The sequence below is a fragment of the Cervus canadensis genome, chromosome 23 (genome assembly GCF_019320065.1).
Source record: "Cervus canadensis isolate Bull #8, Minnesota chromosome 23, ASM1932006v1, whole genome shotgun sequence".
In the NCBI taxonomy this organism is placed as follows: domain Eukaryota; kingdom Metazoa; phylum Chordata; class Mammalia; order Artiodactyla; family Cervidae; genus Cervus; species Cervus canadensis.
In genome coordinates, this window is record NC_057408.1 from 196,071 (window position 1) to 209,126 (window position 13,056).

Genomic DNA, 13,056 nt, shown 5'->3' on the forward strand with positions numbered 1-13,056 from the left:
TTACAAAGTTATGTAAATTTTAAATATAATCATCTTTGTCTGAGATTATGTCACTTGTGTTTTTAGACCCATCAAGTCCAGTTAGCGTCTGACTGGCCTTTGGTCACAAATCTCACTCCTGATTTCATTTTTTTTTTTTTAACAAATTCAGAAAAACTGTCCTGGCTATAATTCCTGATGTGCAGCTTAAATGGAAGGCTTGTATCCATAAATACAATGTTTTCTATCATAAATCCAAGAGTGATCTGCTTTCTCAGTTCTGACCAAGCAAGCAGGACTCCAGAACTGAGAATCCAGATGCTGTCAGGTCTTTGCAATCATATTGGGAATTATACTGTTTCCAGAATTAGGGGATAAGACTGGTCAAGGTGAGGCTACAAGGCTGAGCTCTACTACATGTGGGAAGACTCTGTTACAGTTGGACTAATATGGGAGAGTAAGAAGCTGGTAATAGCAAGGCTGGGACTGGGGGAGACACACTAACTCCTAAGTCTATCTGCTAGCCAAAGTTTTTATACTGGGTCCTGGGGGACCTCATTTGAAATCTCACCAGCTAGGATCATTAATATATTTCCTTCTACCACATTTATTTTGGAAACTTAAATGAAACTGAACCTACATGTGAGAAAGCTGGTGTGAGCCAGTTTGGAAGAACTAGGAGAGACTTCCTCGGGAAAAAAATGTCCAAAACATGCTCAATTTTCAACTGACTATAGGGCATCACAGTCAAGATACCTCCTAACAAGTCTTTACAAATTGGAAGGAAAACTCAATAGAGAGTCTGAGCCCAAATCTTGATTGTTTCAGTGGCCTTGGACAAACTGATTAAGAACTCTGCCAGATCTCCTCAATTTCTGAAAGAGAAGATCGTACTAGAATACTCTTTAGAAAACAATGTGAAAATAAATTGTGGTACACTCACAAAAAGGAATACTGCTATGTAACTGTGAAAATGATTGGATCACAGACATGTATCAAGACAATATAATATCAAAATTTTTTAAAAAATCAATGAATCTGTTGTTGTTCAGTTGCCAAGTTGTCTCCAACTCTTTGCAACCCCATGGAATGTAGCATGCCAGGCTTCTCTGTTACTCACAATCTCCTGGACTTTGCCGAAGTTTGTGTCCATTGACTCGGTGATGCCATCCAACCATCTCACCCTCTGTTGCCTTCTTCTCCTTCTGTCTTCAATCTTTCCCAGCATCAGGGTCTCTTCTAATGAGTCAGTTGTTTGTATCAGGTGGCCCAAGTATTGGAGCTTCAGCTTCAGTATCAGTCCTTCCATAGAGTATTCAGGATTGATTTCCTTTAAGATTGACTGATTTGATCTCCTTGCTTTCCAAGGAATTCTCAAGAGTCTTCTCCAGCACCACAGTTCAAAAGCATCAATTCTTTGGTTCTCTGCCTTCTTTATTTTCCAGCTCTCACATCTGTTAGTGACTACTGGAAAGACCATACCCTTGACTAAATGGACCATTGTTGGCAAAGTGATGGCTTTGCTTTTTAATATACTGTCTAGGTTTGTCATAGCTTTCCTTCCAAGGAGCAAGTGCCTTCTAATTTCATGGCTGCAGTCACCATTCACAGTGATTTTAAAGTCCAAGAAGAAGAAATCTATCATTGCTTTCAACTTTCCTCTTCTTTTCACCATGAAATTATGGGACCAGAGGCCATGATCTTAGTTTTTTAATATTGTTTTAAGACAGCTCTTTCACTTTCCTCCTTCACCCTCATCAAGAAGCTCTTTAGTTTCCTCTTTGCTTTCTGAGATTAGGATGATATCATTCACATATCTGAAGTTGTTGATATTTCTCCCTGCAATCTTGATTCCAGCTTGTAACTCATCCAGCCTGACATTTTGCATGTTCTGCATATAAGTTAAACAAAGAGAGTGATAATAAATATCCTTTTAGTACTCCTTTCTCAATCCTGAACCAGTCAGTTGTTCCATACAGGATTCTAAGTATTGCTTCTTGACCCGCATACAGGTTTCTCAGGAGACAGGTAAGATGATCTGGTATTCTCATCTCTTTAAGAGCTTTCCACAGTTTGTTATGATCCACACAGTCAAATGCTTTAGCATAGTCAATGCAACAGAGGTAGATGTTTTTCTGGAATCCCCTTGCTTTCTCTACAATCCAGCAAATGCTGGCAATTGATCTCTGGTTTCTCTGAAACTAATCAGTATAAAATTGATAGAAAAAAATTTCCAGGGATTACATGTGAATGATATATTCTTTTTAAATAAAATTCAGTAACAAATACAAGGAAAGAATGTATTCTAGATAATATACAGGTTTAGATAGATACATCTATACAACAAAACTGTATTTAAAAGGAAGGAAATTATAACACAAAATTCAAGATAAGTATCATTTTAAATGGGAGGGAAGAGTGTGTGAGGTAGGGAGGGGCCTACATAGGCAGATGACAGTTTCTGATAACATTCTAGTTCTCAAGTTGGATAGTAGGTGTATGATGGTAACTATAAATTAATCAATAAGTAAATAAACAAATAAGCCTACAAATGCCATCCTACTATTTTTCTTTAATGAGTATCTAATATGTGCCAGATATACAGAAGAAAGCAAAACAGAACTCATTCTTTTGAGGAACTGACATTCCTGTTTAGGAAATATGTATGTTAAATGAGTAACAAGTGGATGCATTATATAATGACAGGTTGTCCTAGATCCTAAGAGCAAAATAAAGCAAGACAATGGGCTAGGGAGGGACAAGAAGACAGTCTCAGGGGGAGTGATCAGAAAAGGCCTCTTTGAGGAAGTGACCTTTAAGCAGAAATCTCAGTAAGTTGAAGGAGTGAAAGTGAAGATCTGAAGGAAGTGTATGTCAGAAACAGAGAGCATCAAGGGGAAAGTCTCTGGGCCAGAAATGTGCTAGGCGTCTTTCAAGGGCAGCAAAAACACAACTAGGCAGAGTGAACAAAACAAGGAAATAAATAAGAAGAAATGAAGACCAGATCAGGAAGTGCCTCTAGGCACTGCTGAGGACTTGACTGTTATTTTAACTCTAATGAGAAACCATAGCAAGACTTTAAGCAATAAACTGACAACAACTGCTTTACTTTCACAAGGATCTTTCTAGCTACAGTATGTTGAACAGACTGCTGTGGGTCAAAATTGAGCAGATCAGATCTCTTCAACACACTGTTGTATGCGGGTCCTTTCTAATTCTTGACATGCTAATAGCCAGATCACAAAATGAAGCTGCTTTCATGAGTGTTAACAAACTCACTTCTCCCACCATATACATATACATGCTTGCAAAAGTATATTTATATGAATTTTATGTGTATATTATATCTTTGAGATAGATAATACATTGAAGACCTGGGAGCTGGTGAAGTGATAAAACATTTAGCCTACAAATATATATGTCATGTACTTCTAGGGTGAAAAGGATTTTAATAATACTTTATTCTACAAATAGAGCTATTGCCACATGAAAATATTTTATCAGTAGAAGGAAGAATCTTGTGAAATTAATACCTGTTTGTGAAATACAATATCTTTTTCTCAACAAGAAACCTCTTCAAGAGGTCCTCTTCACTAATCAAATACAACAACATTGTGAATAACATGTAGACAAAAACACAACTCATAAATAGGCTAATATTTTTTTTCTGTGGTAGACAATTCTGTCTTGAGCCATGAAAAGAAACCAAGTTCTAAGTCTCTCATGGGTTTTTCCCATGAGTTGAACCTCTCTTGAGTAAGAATTTATTTAAGGATGTGGGACATGAGCTCTAGTGAACAAAGAAAGCTTCTGAATTTGTAGATAATCCTTGGAAATTACTACATACATCACAGTATTACACAAATCTACAAAAGTTATTTCTAAGGCCTGCCTGATTTTCCAGGGTTATTTCTGTCAATGTGAAAGTTTCATGAGCAATTCAAGTGTTCTATTCTCTTCCAGAAAATAGTCCCTTGTATGTCACAAATATTCTTCCCTTTGAATCTTTCTACTTACTCCTTCCCTGATAGCTCAGTTGGTACAGAATCTGCCTGCAATGCAGAAGTTCAGTTCAGTTCAGTTCAGTTGCTTGGTCGTGTCCGACTCTTTGCGACCCCATGAATCGCAGCACACCAGGCCTCCCTGTCCATCACCAACTCCCAGAGTTCACTCAAACTCATGTCCATCAAGTTGGTGATGCCATCCAGCCATCTCATCCTCTGTCGTCCCTTTCTCCTCCTGCCCCCAATCCCTCCCAGCATCAGGGTCTTTTCCAATGAGTCAACTCTTCACATGAGGTGGCCAAAGTACTGGAGTTTCAGCTTCATCATCAGTCCTTCCAATGAACACCCAGGATTGATCTCCTTTAGGATGGACTGGTTGGGCCAACCAATCCATCCTAAAGGAGATCAATTCAATTCCTGGGTCAAGAAAATCTCCTGGGGATAGGCCACTCACGCCGATATTCTTGGGCTTCCCTTGTGGCTCAGCTGGTAAAAAATCTGCCTGCAATACGGGAGACCTGAATTCAATCCCTGGGTTAGAAGATCCCCTGGAGAAGAGAAAGGCTACCCACTCCAGTATTCTGGCCTAGAGAATTCCATGGGCTAGACAGACAGGACTGAGTGACTTTCACTTTCACTTTTCACTCACTTCTTGGGATGACGTGCTGATTTTTTTTTACAGAGATTCTATGTTTAGAATCCAGATAAAGGTCTCCTGCAGACGTCTAATTCTCAGAGCCAAACTAAAGTCCTATTAACCCCAGGGGACACCTCAGAGGTAGTCACTTGTGCTTTGCAATCTTGCATTTAATTACACAGTATTCTCTCACACTTGCATGAGGTGAAAGTTTTAACCCTAGTTTGATGAGTTTGATGATAAATTACTGTGTATTTTCTAAATTTTTTTGTATTTCACCAGGTTCCCAGGGAAGTGCTAAGCACTGTCAACTAAAAAATATAGTCACAACCTGAAAGTAGAGAGTTATTTTATTTGGTGGGGATGTTTAGGACTCTGAGCCTGAGAGTTGGCATCTCAGTAGCTCTGAAAAAATTGCTCCAAGGAGGCAGGAGGGGAAGTTAGGCTATATACAAGTTTGAAACAAAGGGAGCAGGCAGTCTGAACATCAAAAATCAGGTATCAAGTTAAGGAATTTAGCATTCTATGTATGGCAATCCTTTGGGCTCACCAAATTCATTCCTTTCATATGCACCTCAGTTATCTGGGCCATTCCTGTTTCCTTGTTCACCTTGCTTCTTGCATTCCCCCAGCTCCTCAGCAATCACCATGGGGGTTGGCAGCACCCACTAGATCACAGTTTGGGGAGGACTCATTCACATTTGAAGGCCAGAAATTGCTGATGGCTGTGACATTTCTTGTTTATCATTATGGCAGAAGATATTTTCATTTCACAGCACACATAAAATGCTTAATAAACTTTCTAGATTAGGAAAACATTTATATACATATATAATATATTTGATTAAATGAGTACACTATTTGCCTGTGTTTTGGAAATTGTAGAATCTACACATGTGTAATGCATTATTACCAATATTAATACTAACTAGAATTAAATACTAGATAAGTTACAGCTAATAACTCATTCTAATTAACAAATGGCAGCAAAGTAGAGTGGACTAGCAAATGAGCAGACAGCTACACCCTTGAAATTTAGTGGGCAAGGGCTCTGTATTACTCAGAAACTGGAGAAGCTACATTGACTTGAGCCTCTGAGACCCTTCCAAGGAGATCTGGCCTCTGGGTTCTGCTGAGCCTGCTCCACAGCAGGATCACTTCTTTCTTAGAGGGAAAGCTCTGCCCTTTGGCAAGATCTGACTGTGTAGGTCTTTTTAGCTGTGAATGTTCATTATTTGTATTTGTACCTGAGCCTGTATTTATGGATAATCTATTGAAGGAGGAAATATGGCTCAGGTGAGTGGGAGTGACAGGGCTGTATTTAATGGCTACAGCAAATAACCTTCTAACGGCTGAAAGAGTGTCATATCTCACAGTTATGATGTCTTCAAAAGGTGATATTTCTGGCTGTGTCATCATAGCTGTGAAAAGCATTTTCTCACCATCTAAAAAAATGAGAAGGCCATGGGGTGATGGAATTGCACTCCAGACAGGTTCGTATTAATCACACCACCCCAGCCCCAACTTTTGTGTATTTTAAGGAGAGGTATTTGGAATGTAAGAGGGTGGGTGGGAAAGATACAGACTTCCCAGTCTTCAAGGTGGGTGGTTCAAGGCTATGCAATTGTGACAGCACCAGATCTTGGGAAAACAGATTAGGAGAACCGGTTATCTCTAGTGGTCCCCATTTTTGTTTTGCACGGCTTTTCCCCTCCAATTCCTTTGACTTGTAGCTCTGCCTTTGTCCAGGACCAGCAAAGTCCAGAGTTCCAAGCCTATCACCTCATCTCACCTTATGTTTCTAATCCACAAGTATGTAAAGTGAGTTCTTCCTTGTAGACTTGGAATGATGCTGGGTGTTATAAGGCTACAGGAATTATAACACAGAGCTCTAAGCTTTTGCCTCAGGTGATACTTCCTCTGGAGGCAAAAATCATATAGAAGCACATGTTTTACTTATACTGCAAGCTTCTGCAAAAGTACTCACTGCATGATATAACTGCATTTATTTTATTTTAATATAAAGTGTTGACTCTGACAAAGAGGCTTTTATTATCCACATGTACCACAAATAAGGAAACTGAAGTTCAGGATAATATTTTCTATTCAAAACCACATATAGCACACAAGAAAGAGTTGTTCTTTCAATACACCATGTTTTCTTATGAAAACATTTTAAAATTTATTACAAGGGGATAGGGAAAAGTCTGTGGATAACATTATGCAGTTAATTTCCAAACTGTAATATCAACTTATTGTATTAATCACAGAGAAAAGGTCTTAAACAGGAAAAGGTAGATTTTAGGAACATGTCCAGCCTATAGAGCACATTCAATAAGTGTTTGCTATTATATGATATGTATTATTATTATTGCATTTAATGTATCAGAATCATCTGGGAAATTTTTTTCTAAATCCACAAAACTCCCTCACAAGTATGTATTCAAATGAATTGGGGATGAGAGAAAACTATAGAAACGTGCAAGAACACTTGGAATAAGTCCCCAGGTGATTCTGGTACCTCTGTCCTGCCCTGCCCCCACCACTTCCCACATGTTCGCCATCAGTTCAGGGAACCTGGAGGTTACGGATCTATACTCTGCGGCTGAAGTGGGATTCAATTAACAAACATGAGTTGATTCTTCATTATTATTTTGTTGGTATGATGATAACAACAATAAAAGAAACTTGTCACTTTCCATAATAAACACACTTTTGAAAATGGTCTTACAATTTCTGTGGTTAGCAGCCACAGAAGTGGCATAGCTATTTGCAGAGTGACTGGGGACTGCACATAATAAAGGAAGAGTGTTGACCCAAAAGAACATAGCCACATAGGTCATCTAAAAAATATGTGATGCAGAGGGTGCACTAGCAGTTTGATTGCTACTTGTTTGGAAAATATGGCCGAATTTCTTGCAGTTCTGTTACTGAGAAGAGTTGTAGTAATCCCAGGGGGATGGCATCAAAGTTTTCAGGGCAAACATCTTCTTCATGCCTGTCTCTGTAAACAAAAACTCAACAGGAATTAAGATCTCTAGTCCATGGCCCCAAAGAGGATATCGTTAATCTGCTTGCAATGCAGGGGACCCAGGTTTGATCCCTGGATTGGGATGGACGATCGCCTAGAGAAGGAAATGGCAACACACTTCAGTATTCTTGCCTAGAGAATTCCATGGACAGAGGACAGAGGACTGGTGGGCTGCAGTTCATGGGGTCACAAAGAGTCGACACAACTGAGCAACTATAACACTTTCTCTTTTACTTTCACTTTTACTAAGTTACATACACAACAACTGAAGTGTTTCCCCTTAAAGCAATTTGCAGCTTGCAAAAGTGACTTATTCAGCCCTTGGATTTCTGAAAATTTAAGCAAATAGGAATAATTCAAGTAGAGAACCTGGTGGAAAATATTACACACCATGCCATAAGCCTTAAATCAGAGGCAGTACAGGTAATTTTGTTCTGTTCATTTACAGGAGTTTCCATGAGCACATAAGAGCAACATCCTATTTATTGTGCAGCTTTCTTGGTTTGAATTAATTTAGAGGTTTTTATTTATCTCAGACCAGATTTTTCTGATAGAATTTCTATTTCTAAAGGGACTGCCCCGGTGGCTCAGATGGTAAAGAATCTGCCTGCAGTGCAGGAGACCCAGGCTTGGTCCCTGGATCAAGAAGATCCCTTGGAGAAGGGAATGGATACCCACTCCAGTATTCTGGCCTGGAGAATTCCATGGACAGAGGATCCTGGTGGGCTATAGTCCATGGGGTCACAAAAAGTTGGACACAGTGAAATTGTAGCTATTTGTGATAAAACATAGGGAATGAATAATTAAAGATAACTGAGTTTTGACATAAGCAGGTATTTAAGTATCAGCATTAATTTTTATTTTAACCATTTTTAATGAAAATTTTTATTCTTCCATACCTTGTCAAACTGTTGGATAAATATTTGCAATGGACCTGGCCTGAAACAACAAGGTCTTCACAACTTATTGGGATATGTATCTATAGATATGTATTCCTAGATAAAAAGCTCTCACATGTTAGGCTCTTAAGTTTCTATGTTTGCTTTATATGGCTCTCCTCTCAGGCCATTGTCTGTCACTTTCATTGGACAGTAAATATGACTCTGTCAGTTCCTTCTCTAATTTTGTTCTTAGCGCTACTGTGAGATCAAAGCCAAATCAGCTCTAAAGGGGGCTTTTAGGGGGCTCTTCTAAGAGTCAAATGCTCAACCATTCATACAGATATTTGCAGAATCTGTTTTGCTACTGAGAGCCATTGTTTGCTTCTTTCTTTTTCTGTACTCTGGTGGTAAGTGAGATTGAAGATGGTAAAATTTCAAATAGGTGAAATGTTATTGACTCTGTAGACTGCCTTTATTTTGCAAATAACTGCAGGCTTTATGGAATTTTCACAGTGACAACATAGAAATCATCTAAAAATAGCTACCCTCTATGACAAACCTACCAATTCCAGCTCTTTAACCTGAATAACCTTAATGGATATTCAGTACATCTACTACAGATATTACTTACAATGACCATCAGAGAACAGTAACTGAAGTTTTAGTAGTAAAGATATTCATCCAAGAACACAAAGGTTGCTAGTGGCAGAAATGAGATTTGAACTCAAATTGACTAGTCGCTAAGGTCTCTGTTATTTTCATTATAGACATATAGCCAGTAATTGAGAACATTTTAAACTGTGGCAAGATTATTCTAGTGTTATTATTTTTTCTTGGCCAAATTTCCTTTAAATATTGCATTTTCAGAACATGCAGTTACTAATTCTTCTATATGTATTTCTTAAACTGCCAAATTTGTTATTAATCTGAAACTACCGAAAAGAGACATAATGAAGACTTTCTTCACATCAAAAAAATAGAACAAAGAGGCATGGATTACTGAGAATATTGGATTCTTCTCATGGAATCCCCTCATGGATTTCTCTCTCTCTCTCTCTCTATTGTTTTATTTTTCTATTAGTTATGAATAGGTAATGAATTCACATGTTTCAAAAAACAAAAATTATTTTAGGAACATGTGTAGAGTCAAAAGTCACACTCTTTCTTATCCTCCTTTGGCCTCATACTCACTAATCTCCATCCTCATAAGACACTAACAAGCTTGTATATCTTGCAGTACTTATTTAGGTCATTATAAGTATTTGGCTTTTTAAAGTTAGCATAACATTTATCCTTTGCTTTTCTCACCTAACAATATGCCTTGGAGATCCTTCCATATCAGTACATAAAGAGGGTCTTCATCTCTCTCTTCTCAGTTTAGTGTATTCTATCATATGATTAATGCCATAGTTTATTTGAGTAGTCTCTCATTGATGGACTTTTGGGTCTTTTCCATTTGTTTACTTTTACAAATAATTCTGAATGAATAATTGTGGACAAAAGCCATTCTATACTTTTGCAAGTTATATCGCACATAATATCAATTCTCATAAATGACAATCTGGGTCAAAAGGATATACTTAAAATTTTGGATATTTTTTACTTACTTTCCAGAAGGCATGTACTTATTTTCCCTTCTGTCATGAATGAGAGGGACTGTTGTCCCACAGACTTGAAAAGAATGTAGTATCAAACTTTTGGATCTTCTCCATCTAATAGATGAAGAATAACATCTCAGTGAAATTTAAATTTGCATTTCTTTTATTATGAGGGGTGTAGAGAGAATCTTTTCATAAATGTGAAAGCTGTTTATGTTTCTTTTACTGTGAACTGTCTATTTGCTTTTCTTATAACATTATTGGTCTGTGATCTAAATTGCAAATCATTTTGCTCTAGTCTGTCATTTAAATTTTGATTTGCTTATGGTAAAGTTTTATTTTGCTTTGGTTTTTGCTGATCACAACTCTTTTTTTCAACATAGTCATTTTTATTAATCCTCTTTTGAATCATGTTTAGATGGATTATTTTGGCACTTGAGACAAGGCTCTGGATTTGATGGTATCTAATTTGTGCAGTGGTTTAAGCATACTAAAATAGGCTCTGGTGCTAGACTTGAGATGCTTTATCACTGGAAAAATGTTAACAAGTTATGCAACCCCTTTGGATACCACCTTCTTGTTTTTTGAATAGTGAAGGCAGTACACATTTGAGAAGCACAAATGGCTTCATAATTGAATAGACAACTTGATCCTTCTTAATTGATAGAGAATTAAAAATCCCACTCAATTTAACTGTGTATTTGTCAGCTTTGGCCACCATAACAAAATACCATAGCTTGCATGACTTAAGCAACAGAAATTCATTTTCTCACAGCACCAGAAGCTGAAAAGTTCAAGATGAAGGTGCCAGCCAGTTTGATTCCTAGTGAGATCAATCTTGGCTTGTAGATGGCTACCTTCTGGGTCTCTCTCTCCTCCTCTTCTTATAAGGCCACCAATCATATCAGGTTAGGGACATACCCTTCTGATTTCATTTAACCTTAGTTACCTCCTAAAACCCTATCTCAAAATATAGTCACATTAGGGATTAGGGTTTCAACATAGGAATATTTGAGGCATGCAGTTTAGTCTATAGCAAACTGAATAAACAAATTAACAAATCTGCAACGCAGGAGTAAAACTTCTTCAGATATAGATCAAATACTGAAGCATTAATCATTAAAAAGCATTGACATATCAGGGTAATAAAGAATAAGCATCAAAGTTGGTGAATCAAGGTAAATTGGATGTGGTCAAAAAGGAGATCTGTTGTTATTCAGTTGCTCAGTTGTGGCCGACTCAAAAAGGAGATAGCAAGAGTAAACATCGCTATTTTAGGCATGTCACTCAGACATTTTAGGAATCAGTGAACTGAAATGGACAGGAATGGGTGAAGTTAAATCAGATGACCATTATATCTACTACTATGGGCAAGAATCCCTTAGAAGAACTGGAGTGGCCCTCATAGTCAACAAAAGAGTCCAAAATGCAGTACTTAGGTGCAATCTCATAAACAACAAGATGATCTTGGTTTGTTTCTAAGGCAAACCATTCAACATCAAAATAATCCAAGTCTATACCCCAACCACTAATGCCGAAGAAGCTGAAGTCAAACAGTTCTATGAAGACATACAAGACCTTCTAGAACTAACACCAAAAATGATGTCCTTTTCATCATAGGGAATTGGAATGCAACAGTAGGAAGTCAAGAGATAACTGGAGTATCTGTTGCCCCATAAACTCAAGGCAAGTTGGGCCTTGAAATACAAAATGAAGCAGGGCAAAGGATAAAAGAGTTTTGTCCAGAGAACACACTGGACATAGCAAACACCCTCTTCCAACAACACAAGAGACAACCCTACACATGGACATCACCAGATGGTCAATATCAAAATCAGATTGATTACATTCTTTGCAGCCAGCAATGGAGAAGCTCTATACAGTCAGAAAAACAAGACCTGGAGATGACTTTGGCTCAGATCATGAGCTCTTATTGCAAAATTAAACTTAAATTGAAGCAAGTAGAGAAAGCCACTACGCCATTCAAAGTGAAAGTGTAGTCGCTCAGTGGTGTCCAACTCTCTGCGACCCCATGGACTGTAGCCTACCATGCTCCTCCATCCATGGGATTTTCCAGGCAAGAATACTGGAGTGGGTTCTCCAGAGGATCTTCCCAACCCAGGGATCAAACCTGGGTCTCCCACATTATAGGCAGATGCTTTCCCATTATGACCTAAATCAAGTCTCTTATGATTATACAGTGGAAGTGACAAATAGATTCAAGAGATTAGATCTGATAGACAGAATGCCTGAAGTAGTATGGCTGAAGAACTATTCATAACATTGTACAGGAGGCATGGCCAAAACCAACTCAAAGGAAAAGAAATGCAAGAAGATAAAATGGTTTTCTGAGGAGGACTTATAAATAGTTGAGAAAAGAAGAGAAGGAAAAGGAAAAGGAGAATGGGAAAGATATACACAACGGAATGCAGAGTTCCGAAGAATAGCAAGGAAAGCTAAGAAAGACTTCTTAAGTGAACAATACACAAAAATAGAGGAAAAAAATCTATGGGGATCGCTTCTCGGCCTTTTGGCTAAGATCAAGTGTAGTATCTGTTCTTATCAGTTTAATGTCTGATGCGTCCTCTATCCGAGGACAATATATTAAATGGATTTTTGGAGCTGGGAGTTGGAATGGGAGCTTGCTCCGTCCACTCCACGCATCGACCTGGTATTGCAGTACTTCCAGGAACGGTGCACCAAAAAAAAAAAAAAAAAAAAGAGAGAAAAAAAAAAAATCTATGGGAAAGATAAGAGATCTCTTCAAGAAAATTAGAGATACCAAGGGAAGATTTCATACAAAAATGGGCACCATAAAGACAGAAATTGCAAGGACCTAACAGAAGCAGAAAAGATTAAGAAGAGGTGGCAAGAATACACAGAAGAACTGTACAAAAAAGGTCTTAATGACCCAGGTAACCACCAT

General features: G+C 38.0%; 1 non-coding gene across 1 annotated transcript; it reads left to right on the plus strand.

The window, feature by feature from the left end:
* The first annotated feature begins 12,644 nt into the window (after positions 1-12,644).
* On the plus strand, positions 12,645-12,835 carry LOC122425931. Its single transcript, XR_006265079.1, has one exon. It is a non-coding gene; the product is annotated as a U2 spliceosomal RNA (small nuclear RNA).
* The last annotated feature ends 221 nt before the right edge of the window (positions 12,836-13,056 follow it).